Raw genomic sequence first — 11,980 nt, forward strand, 5'->3', positions numbered from 1 at the left:
TTGATATAACAATATCCAAATTAATTGTATGTACAAAATTTGTTATATTGAAAGTGCATAAGAATTTATATATAAATTCTGTCTACAACAATAAGAAGAAATTTGAAAAATAATAAATGTATACCATAGTTGTAAAAATCAAACTAAATTGATCGGTTTGATCGGAAAATTGATGAACTGGAACTTAGTTCGGTTCGATTTATTCTTTGAATCGTTTAAAGAAGAAAACCGATGTGAACCGGTAAGAATCAGATCAAACCGACGAGAATCGGTGCAAATCGATGTCTCCACCAGATTTCGAACCAATAATCTTGGAGCAAAAGCAGCCTTCACTTGCCACTGAGTCATTACACTTTTAAATATTTTATTTGACAAATACTAATTATATAGTATACATAAATATCTAATTTAATTTAATTTTTATTTTTTCTATTTTTAAAATTAATTATATTTTAATTATATACCATTATTAATATAAATATAAATTTCACTAAAAAATTATTAATTTACTTGATCTATTTTATTGCTAGTATTGTTATTGAGGTTATTTATTTTGATATTAGTATTAAAATCTACTGATATTATAGTTAGATGATAGGCTTTGTGAATTAATTATTTTTTTATTATGTCAAATTAAGATATTATTGTAGCATTAAAATTTTATGATTTTTTTATATTAGTTATTTTTAGAAGTTGAGACTTGATTCTTCGTAGAATGTTAATGAAGATATGTATTTCAAATTTTAATTTTAAGTTTTTAATTATTTTATATTTTATATTTATGTGAGATCGGTTTTATTAATTCAACCAATAATTTATCAGTTAAACCAATAAATCAGTAAACCAATAATTTAATTGGATTCATCACCAGTTCGGTTCTGACAACTATGACGTACACTATTTCCGTTGTATATATCGATATCAAATAATTAAGAGAAGGACGTGTCTTTTTATTGAAGAAACAAGTATATCATCATTATTATTGAATATAGAGCATGATGAATTGAATTGAAGGACATTAATATGAATATGAAAAAGCTAGTGGACAGTGTCTCATGTGGACCAACATAGAGTATATTCACATTCACTTTGTTTCCTTCAATTATTAGTGTCCCTTTTAATGCTTTTGCATATCATTTTCCTCTTTTGGTCTGATTTCCATTGATTTTATAAACCCACTTTATCTTTCTGCTTTTATTCTATTTGATCAACCTCTCCAGTCTCCATGCATCATATACTTCTATCTTCTTTATCACTTTTTTTGCCTTTCAACTATAAATTGTGTGTGATTCGAGTGACTCTTGTTTTAGATTTGTAGCTCCTCTTTTTGTATGCTTTCTAATCAATCGATCTTTATAACAACTCCAATCCAACCCCATATCTTTATATCTCTGTCTTGCCATACATAGTCTTCAACTATTCATGACCAAACTTTTAATTATTTCATTTGATTTTAAATTTTAGAATAAAGTACTCCTTATATCTTTTATTTTTTTTTTAAATATTTTTAACATTCAACATAATGTTTTTAAAACCACATACGTTAAATTTAGTCCCTAACTATATAAGAAATTTTCATTTTACCATAACTCAAAGATAATACAATCTATGTGATTAAGAGATCTGGTATCACAAATATAATATAAATTTGAACAATCTCACCCATCTCATTTCATTTTAACAACACTGCTATTGTATCTTTATAATTTATTATTTTTAATCAATAATTAATGTCAAAAGAAAGTCCAAAAGTACTAAAAAAATGCTAATATACATACAATATTGACTAAAAATATTCATCAGTATAAATTAAAATTATTGATGCGTGAACTCCTCTATTATTTTAGTTTACCAACGCAAATGTTATTGAAAAACAACATTTGACGACATTTATGCTGCATTCTCCTTATTTCTCGCAAATCCAACTTCAAAATAATAAGAGAGAGAGAGAGAGAGAGAGAGATTATTAAGGGTAGTATACTGCTGGTGGAATCTATGAAAGCCATGTTCTTCAGATGATTACAAGAAGATAAAAACAAACTTGTGTAAGAGTTGGAATCTTCTAAGAGTTACAACATTGCACCTTCATCACCTACCTACCTACCTATACCAATCAATTATTATTATTATTATTATTATTATTATTATTATTTGCTACCTTCACGAACAAAATATTAAGGATGCCTTTATTTTTTGGGACTAAAACTAAGACCGAGAAATTAGGATTGATAAGTACTGCATGTGTTGGATAATTAAAGATTAAAATATAAAATTTTAGTCTTTTTATTATTTTTAAAAAGGAAGAATATAAAGAACTAAAATTTTTAAAAATAAAAATAAAAATTTTAATATTTTAAATATATCATTTAATATTTTAATATTTATATTTATCTTAAAATAAACATAATATTAAAACATAACTCATTAATCTAATATATTTTATATTAAACATATAAACACAATATAAAAACTTATTTTAGTGTGGCTCTCAATTCCAATCTCCTTTTGTTTTCTAAGAGCCTTCCCTATCTATAGCTAGTTGCTACTATACGATGATTCATGTAGAATCTGACATTATAAAATGGAATTGGAAGACACGACCACCTACCATAACCTAACATAAAAATATTGCAACCAAAGACAGTAAAATCTGCACTGCACATACAACATGTTTTAAACCACACAATCTTAGCTTCATCTTATCTTTTACCGTGTTATATATATATATATATATAAATAAGTTTCAAAATTGTGAATCATATGCTAACTCAAAATCTCCATTTAATAATGCATACAAAAAGTTTTGAGCACAGAATCAATGGATTAATTAACGAATGGGAGCCTTTTACACTATACAAATTAAATTTCTTATTGCTCTCTCAAAAGGAAAATTTAACCATCATAAAAGTAGGTCTTCTCACTTTTGTGAATAGTTTAAAATTGCAACATTACTTAGTGTTTGATGGAGAGACAGAAACTGAAAGATCGAAATTAAGAGACAGAGATTAAAAGACAAAAGTTAAAATAAATAATATCAGTATTCTGTTTGGTATAAAGTGAGAGACAGAAATTGAAACAAAAATGAAATTCTAATTTAATTTGCACAAAGAATAAAATTGAAATTTATTAATTGAAATGAAAGTATTTTAAGTATAAAATGTTATTAAAGTTTCGGTCTTCGTCTTTACAAATTTTAGTCTCCTGTAACAGAAACAGAAATTTTAATAATAATTTCTGAACTAACAAACATAATATTGAGTCTCACTCTCTCGATCTCTATTTCAATATCTCAAAACAAACGCTACCTAATAACTTTTATCGTTTATTTTCATTCTGCTCTTGAATTAGATAATGTTGACCCCACCACAATCCAATTTTTTTTTGTATGGATGAGGTGGATAATAGCTAGTATTTCAATTTAATTTTAAAATTTTTTTAATATTACAACTTTAAATGAATTAATTGATTTCATAATTTTTTTATTAAATCTGATAATTTTATAATTTAATTATTTACATACTTAATTTACTTTTTACATTTTACTTAAAATCTCAATTTTTCTTGTCGTGTTTTCACATTAATATTCTGAAAAAGTGACATTAATACTCAGCATTATTATTCTGTTTCTTTTACCAAGGTATTAAGCTTTGAATTGAACGCCGTACAATTTGATGAGAGGACCATTATTTTCACTTTTTTCAATGGCTCTAATCATTTGCCCTTTTCAATTACTTTTAATTACTATTACTATTATTGACAGTATATTAGTAGGTGTAGATTTCTGGATTCTAACACTGCTTAGTCCTCTTTGATAATGATGATAAAGAAGGAGCATGATATTTTCTCTTGGTTCTAAAACTGTGTGCTTTCCTCCTTCAACATCTATACATATTAGGTCTCCTTTTCTTTGACCTTTCACTGCAAGTCTACCACCTTTCAATTCCTTCTCTTCAGAATCTAACAACAGTGCAAAACTATACTCATTCATTCATTAATTTATTGTTAATAATTGATTTGCATTATATAGATATTTACAAGTGTGAATGCATGAGAAATTAAAAGTAGTGAATAAACAAGAAAAGGACAAGAGATGAGAGAAATAAAAGAAAAGGACTAAAGGGTACATGAAAATAATGTTATTATTGCAAAACAAATATTAAGTTAAGGCATCATTTTCATGGAGAGTTACATGACGAGATTATGCTCAATTGGGGCATGTGGTGGACATTCACACCATGGCCTACCACTCACAAAGCAAGCAACCCACAATTGACTCACCACTTATTATTATAATAATAATAATAATTATTATTATTATTATTATTATTATTATTATACACTAAAATAGTACAATCCTAGCTTCTCTTCCCATTCCCCAAGAAAAAGAGAAGGCACAGATTGTAATGTTATACGTATTATTTTTGTGTATGATCCCTTATACATCTTTTATTTTAACATAAAAAAATTATTTTTTATATTAAAAAAATATACCAAAAAATCATTTTTATACCTATATATATACTTAAGAAGAAGGACTAAACCAAAAAACTTGTCCAAGGTTCCCACATAGCTAGGCACTAATCAGTGTATTAACAGACATATAGGTAGGTAATAATAATTTGGTACAACTTGAAACCTAGAATAAATTAAAGTAGCCACATAGCCAAAGAAAAATCAAATATCATAATCACCATCACTAATAATTAAGGTCTTGATTGAAAAAAAATAAGCAATGCTGATTAGTAGTTCAAATTAAATAAATATCCCTAATTATTCAACAGACTCATGTTGAATGTTTTCCATCATTTGGCACACAGCCGTGGCTATCTCATCCACTGATCCCAACTTGCAATCGTCTTCCACCTTCACCAAAAATATCAAACAATTAATTTAAAGTAGTTAGTAAATGAAATTAAATTAGTGAAGTAATTAAAGAAAGAAGAAATGAAACCTTAACGCTGAGAGAATAGAGGACAATATCATTGTTAGTGGTGGTGACATTAAGATGCAAGATTGTGAGACGCATGGCTTGCAAATTAGACACCATCTTCAAGAGCTGCTTGGGCTTTTTCTTTGACCTTATTTTCAGATTTGCATGGCTTTCCACCATTGTTACTTCAATATCAGCATTCCCTGTCACTTGTGGGAAGCCGAAGAACTCGGAAAAAGGCATGGTTCCAATTTTGTTATTTGTATGATCAGATCCTCCATCTTCATCGCTAGTAGTAGCAGCAAGAAACTGCAGTTTCTGCTCAAGCACCTTCACATAGTTAATAGCACCCCTATTATGGACGCTTGATCGCCCTGCACAGATCGGATCGGATCAGATCGGATCAATAAAAGTAACTGTTAATTCAAAAATATTATGTACATACGAAAAATCAACTACTGAATCAGTCATTGTGTATTTGTATATAAATATACGTATTGTTTAAGTGGTATTTAATTTATACCTATACATACCCTTTGAACGTAAGAATCTGGCATGAGATTGCGAAGGAGAGAGAGGTAATCATTCATTTGCTTCCGTCGGTTACGTTCGACGGCAATGTGAGTCATTCTTTGGTTCTCGATCTCTTCCTTGTTCTTTCTTGTCTTTCCTCTCCTTCTCTTGGGACGCTCAGAACAAGTTGATGTGGTATCCATGGTTGTTTCTGTTTCTTCCGGCGGCGGTGGTGGCGGTGACAGTAAATAGTGTAGGCCAGTATCATTGTTGAAGTTGAAAAAGTCCAAGTCCTTGTTGTTGGTGTCGTTGATTGCATAAGAAGAAGAAGGGAGTGGTTGTTGAATGTTATTATTAGTATACAACACAGCTTCCAGAGCCATGTCTCTCTCTGACTCAGGCAAGCACATGTGTATGTTATTCTTCTTCTTCTTCTTTCTTCTTATTATTATTATATATAATAATTAGAAGAAGAAGAAGAAGATTGATTGGGTACTAATACTATTCTCTTCTCTTCTCTTGGATTCGACTGCCTTTTTCATGTTATAAAGGGATTTCAAATATATGGACAGTGCCTCTGCACGTGAAATATTACCATTTTATTTATATATATCTATACAATCAATCTCGTTTTTATACACAAATGGTTAGTTTCAACTTTCAATAAGAAATTATCTAATTATTTTTAATTATTAATTTAATGTAAAGATAATTATATCTAAGTCTTTATTTATATTTATTTATTAGAGATATAATTTATTAATATCATCTTTTTTATTAGTTTAAATTTTTTAAAATAAATAGTCTAATGACATAATATCATAGTCCTATATTTAAAAGATTTAAAATTTAATTTTTAATAAATTCAAAAGCATAAAATAAATAAATAATAAAAAGATATCTATACAAAAAATTAAATAAATCTAAAAACACTTAATAATTCATATTGTTTTTTTTATTAATTTAAATTTTTGAAATGAATGAATTTATATTTATACATACAACATAAACATAATATTTTAATTTCACACTTTAAATTTATCAGTGTGTGAAAATTTAGTGAGAGTAGTAGATTATATATTGTAGGCAAGGCAACTTAACTGTACGTACGTATGTACATACGTACATATATAAATACATGCATAGTGAATATTTATTATTATTATTATGGTGGTCAAACGGGTCAATTTTTTGTGTAAAGTGGATTAGATAATCTCTAATCTTAGATATTTCAGATGAATTGAACAACTTTTAATTTTAAATAAAATATACATTTACACACTTTTTACATATTTACTAATTTTTTTTCTTCGATTATAGTTAGTAGGATTAACTCGTCTTATTTAGATCTAATCTATTTAAGTTTGTGGGTTAAATGGTCTAGTTTATTTAAATTTACTTTATTTTTGGACTATAATTTTTTAATTTAGATCAATTATGGTTAATTCGATGGATTAAACAAGTCGGTTCATTTATTCTTTTATTTTATATTTTGACAAAAGAAATATCATTTTTAGGTAAAAAATTTTAAACAAATAATATTTTCTTTAGTTAATAGGTCGAATTTTTGAGTCAAATAAAAAAAATATCGACTAAAAGTGATTTTTTTTAAAAAATATAAAAAAATAGTTGTTTAGTCTGCCGTTTAACCCATCATCTTTTGGATTAATCAGATTCAACTCATTTAGCCCAAAATTTAAACGAATTTAATTTTAAAGGCAAAATCTATCTATTTAAATAAATAAACGAATTAATCCAATACATTTAATTTATTTTAATGATCCTATTTATTATATTATTAATGTAAAAATATTTTGTTCCTTGACTCTGGTTATCTGGTATTCTGGTGCAACACCCAATTGCTATAAAAAAGATGAAGAGGTAATTGTTCTGGTTTTTTTATGAAATTAGGAGATAAATTATTTCCACCCATATATTATTGTATTTTGTATAATGAGTTTGTTTTGCACATTTTTAATATATTAAATAATCATATATTTAACATTAAAGATACGCTAAAATTACACAAGTATTCTTTAAGTTTTATAGTCTCATAAAAATGAAAATTGTGCAATAAACTAATTATAAAATAAATGAAAATCTATACAGGTACGAAGCTGATGATCTGGTTGCTAGGACCCTACAAGAGTGCAGTCGTCACGCTTCTCAAGTTCTCATCGTGGGAAGTGTTTGTTTCCAATTACTGTAACTGTCTTTAATCAATTCCTAAGTAGGAAAACCCCTTCATTAACGCTTTGTTTGGGGGGTGAAAAGAAATAGAGGCTAATTTGTTTTATATTGATTAAATATATGTGTAATATATTGTTATCGTTATTAAAAGATTAGGTGTTTTTTTTAATATGGTGTTTTATTTAAATTGGACAGTTTAATTTGTTTGAAGAAAAAAATAAACTACAAATCGAAGTGTCTGATTTGTTTTATTTAAAGAAAAAAATAAATTACAAATTGGAGAGTTCGATTTGTATTTTTTATTTTTTAATTTTTTAAAATAAAAATTGGATGGTCCGATTTTAACATTAAAATTTTTTTATTTTCGAAATCATAAATCAGATCGTCAGATTTATGATTGTTTGTTTAAAAAAAATAATACAAATAAATCAGTGCCTCCGATTTGTACATCCCATACCAGTGTGAAACACACCTCTCTTCACAGGTTATTGTTATACATCTCTCTCTCACACACACGAAAAATAATAAGCGAGAAATAGAAATGAGAGAAATTGAGTGAAAAGAAATAAAAAGAAAAAAAATTAAAATAAAATATAATTTTTATGGGTGTGTTTGGAAAAAAAAATAAAATAGAAAGATATTAAAAGATAAATAATTTATGTTGTTTGTTTAGAAAGAAAAATAGAAAGAAAAAACGAATTAAGTTATATAATGACAATATTACTCTTCATATTATATAGTAATGTTATTATTGTATATAATTATGTAAATATTTATAAATGTCATTAAATAATAACTAACAAAATTTAATTATATTTATAATATAACAAGTTAGGAATATAATAATAATAATAATAATAATAATAATAATAATAATAATAAAATTAGAGTGATTTATTTAGATATAAATTTTATTTTTGTTTATTAATAATCCCAATACATAAACCGGAGATAATTTTTTAAAAAAAAGAAATATCTAAATCAATAATTACATGTACATCGTTTTAAAGAGGTTAATCGATCACATTATATCATTTGATTAATCTATTATGTCTTATATTACACTTACAAATACATGTCAAAGAAGTCTTACATGATAACACGCTAAGGTCAGTTAAAAACAAAATTTACATATGAAACTAACAAATTTAATACCTTTGATTAAGTCATTACTAATAGCATAGACTTTTTTTATTAACTCATTACTAATAGCATAGTTAACAATACTTATAGTTATGAAAGTCACAAAATACAAAGACACAAGGTATTATCATTGCCTTAATTAAGTCATAGATATGTTATCCACAAAATATAAAGATATTAGTACCTTTGTTGATCTTAAAGTTATATTTGTGCTGAGTCTCAAAATATTAGCCACATTACTAGGACTATTGTTCCTAGAGTGCACCTACTTCTTTCATCAATTCATATAATGTGGCAAAATGTACGTTAGCTGGAACACCAAAAAATTTTCTCTTAGCTCTATTTTCTCTGCATCAAAAGTGGTAACACCTCATGCGCAATTCTGGTATCACACCTAAATTCTCTAACTCAGTCCACACGTCATTTTTAGAGTAAATTCGATGCCTACTTTTCTCAAGAATCACAAGACCCCTTTCAGCTATTCGCACTTGTTGTTTAGCAATTTGAACTTGCTCCTTAGCTACCTGCACTTGTTAGTTCTTCAGCTGTTAACACTTACTTTTCAGCAATATTAATTGATCTCTCATAAAAATAATTTTCATCTTTCATCACCTCAGTCAATGCTTGAATGACTTGACTCATTCTTTTTATTTCTGATTCTAATTTATCACTCATGGTTGTTTTGCGTTTAGTATCTCTTGATGATGTTTCTTGAAAGCCAGTTGATTAGTTAGATAAACTAATTTCAGGATTATGACCCATTGTAAAACTAGTAGTATGAGGAGTAACTGGCTCATCATTCCATTCCTCTTCCATATTTAAGAAACTATCATCATCATTCAAGTTAATTGTTTCTTTATGCTTCTCGCCCACCTTTTCACTTTTTTTTTACACTTTTAGCATGTTTTTCTGTTGCCCTGTCTGTACTATATATCTCAAATAGTTTATCATAGTGTTTGATTGGAGTACGCATCCACTTTTTCACTTCTGATTTTGCTTAAATCAAATAGAAGAATATTTACTATGAGTGTGTCTATATGTAAATATATATTATTGAAATAATTCTTCAATATTTACTAGTGAAATTTAAAACCAAAAAAGAGAGTAAATGCATAAGTTTACCCTAATCAATTCTTTTCAAATTTTAGCTTCAGCTTCAGCCTCAAACATCTTTGTAATTGGATTCCAAGAAAATCTACTAAGCCCATGAAAATGACCATAACAAACTCTAAAATGATCCTTTAAAGTTTTGAGTCTATTTTTAAGATTCTCTTTGCGAAGGTGGTTACCTTAGATAGATCTCAAAAATGAAAGTATATTGTCATATGCCATTGTAGTAAATATACCATCTACACTATTTTCTTTGCGACATTCTTCAATTAAAGCATCAATAAAGGTTGTATCCATTTCGTCGGTCCATCTTAGGGTATTTCGACTAGTGGCCTCACCTTGGCATGATGCTCTCTTTGCCATTAACACTTGTCAATCTATAAAACAAGTGGATAGAAATAACATCCATAATCTTAAATCAAACTATTTGTAAACTATCTTATCAGTTATTCAACAAATAAAAATTCAATACACTACATATATAAATACAACATGTGACAAGTTGATTCAATAATTGCACACCAAAATCATTGAACAGAATACAATAACACATCAAGAGGTAACATGAATTCAATAATAACAAACCAAAGTTATAATATCAGCTCAATGCACACATAATACAACTAATAATTTTATTTGCAAAATTTTTTAAATGAGTGATCAGAGCCTTAGTTGATAATCAGCCCACATTTGAGCAGCTATTTCATCCCTTAACATAGCACCCCGCCTATAGTTTTCATCTTGTTCATGTCGAACTATTTCATCCTCTTCTGAATTTTTTTCTTGTAGTTTTCGGTCAACTTGAGCTATGAAATGTGGATCAGGATCTACACCCATTAAAAAGTTATGTAATATGCAATAAACTAGTACAATTTTAGTCATAATTTCAAAATCATGTGGTTCATTGTCACTTGTGATTATTACAAATCTTTTCTTCAAAACTCCAAATGACATTTCGATAACATTTCTCAATGAAGCATGACGAAGATTAAATATTTTTTTTATTTTCTGGATCACGTCTTGCATACTCTTTTAAGTAATACCTTACACCTCGATATGGGATACTTAATCCATGCTTCAGCATAAATCCAGCATTTCCAAGGTAAAATTTTTCTACAGAATCCATCATTTAAAATGGTTAATTTAGTATAAACACACAAACTACTAATCCTTATCTACTAATGAGACAACATAGTTTTATCTACATGCTAACCTCATGAAAGTTTAAGATTATCATCCTTCGATAATGCATTCTTAAGAATTTTTGAGTCAGATGCTGTTCCTTCCCAACCGGTTAATACATAAGTGAATTTCATATCAAAATCACATGTAACTAATACATTTTGTGTCGGTCAGTCTTTTTTTTTTTCGAAATTTGGGTTGATCTGCTATGGGTACTTTGACACAAAAATATGTTTCATCTATAATTCCAATACAATCCTAAATAATAGTCCATTATTTAATAAAGTAACATGAAATTGTATATATATATATATATATATATATATATATATATATATATATATATATATATATATATATATATATATATATCAATCAAAATTATTTATTCATGTAATTGTACATGTCCATACCTTAAAATAAGGATAAAATCTATGATTGTGAAGGATCACCAGAGAAATAATGGATGCAGATGGTTGTCGAAGAAATTCATCTTCTAGTAAAATAATTGCCCGTAACACAACATAGAAGTAGCGGCTAACAGTTTCTCTAGACCGGTGGTAGAAAAAAAAAACAGTTCTAATTTTCACATTATGAGTTATTATATAAATGAACCTAGCAACTTGCTCCTCTACCGTAATATGTTTTGTATCTCTCACTTGACATGTTGCTCTTAATTTCTCACACAATTGAAGAAATACACCAAGGTCCATGCGTAGGATGTCACGACACCTATGAGTTTCTCTTAACTGTTGCATTAAAGTAGCTCAAATTTATTCTCGCACCAACTAATTTATGGGAGATGAATTTGTCAACCGCATAGACACAAATCTTAATAAATATAACATGTACACGATGTAACATATTAGTGTTATTGTGCATAATTTATGTCGTCTTTTTCAATCCTCCCTC

The 11,980-nt window shown here is 27.4% G+C and overlaps 1 pseudogene; it reads right to left on the bottom strand.

Annotated features, from left to right (window-relative positions):
• Positions 1–4,679: 4,679 nt before the first annotated feature.
• Positions 4,680–5,996, bottom strand: LOC130935486 (transcription factor bHLH96-like; annotated as a pseudogene).
• Positions 5,997–11,980: the final 5,984 nt, after the last annotated feature.

Source organism: Arachis stenosperma, chromosome 6 (genome assembly GCF_014773155.1).
Source record: "Arachis stenosperma cultivar V10309 chromosome 6, arast.V10309.gnm1.PFL2, whole genome shotgun sequence".
Taxonomy (NCBI): Eukaryota; Viridiplantae; Streptophyta; class Magnoliopsida; order Fabales; family Fabaceae; genus Arachis; species Arachis stenosperma.